The sequence below is a fragment of the Narcine bancroftii genome, unplaced genomic scaffold, assembly GCF_036971445.1.
Source record: "Narcine bancroftii isolate sNarBan1 unplaced genomic scaffold, sNarBan1.hap1 Scaffold_46, whole genome shotgun sequence".
Classification (NCBI taxonomy): domain Eukaryota; kingdom Metazoa; phylum Chordata; class Chondrichthyes; order Torpediniformes; family Narcinidae; genus Narcine; species Narcine bancroftii.
The window spans coordinates 31,841-32,500 of NW_027212063.1; positions in this window are offsets into that span (position 1 = coordinate 31,841).

Sequence of the window (660 nt, forward strand, 5' to 3'; positions counted from 1 at the left end):
GCGGTGTCTGCCCTCTCCCTGCCGTTAGGTCAGAGAGTCAGCCTCGCCGCCAGTTGAGTCCTTGCACTCAGCTGAACGATTTGCCCTCCGCCCGGATGAGATTCTGGGTTGCCCGGAAGTCGGATGGGGTCGGATCCGCGGCGTGCGGCCGACCAGGTCGCTCCCTTTTCGGTAGGACCTCCGGATCCAGAGCCGCCAATCATCAACTTGCCTTTTCTGCACGGGGGGATTGGCGGACTCTCCGGAGATTTCAGGTGCCGTGTTTTGAACTCGGTGACCGGTGGCCAGGGGCCGACTACGACCGATTCGGGGGAGCTCCGGTGTCTGCCCTCTCCCCTCCGGCGGGGCAGAGCGTGGCCCTTGCCGCCAGTGGAGGCTTGGCATTCTGCTGAACGATTTGCCCTCCGCCGGTTTGAGATTCTGGGTTGCCCGGAAGTCCGATGGGTTAGGATCCGCGGCGTGCGGCCGACCAGGTCGCTCCCTTTTCGGTAGGACCTCCGGAGTCCAATCCGCCGATCATCAACTTGCAATTTCTGCACGGGGGGATTGGCGGACTCTCCGGAGATTACAGGGGCCGTGTTTTGAACTCGGTGACCGGTATCCAGGGGCCGACCACGACCGCTTCGGGGGAGCCCCGTGGCACCTCTTCTTGGTCGGCTC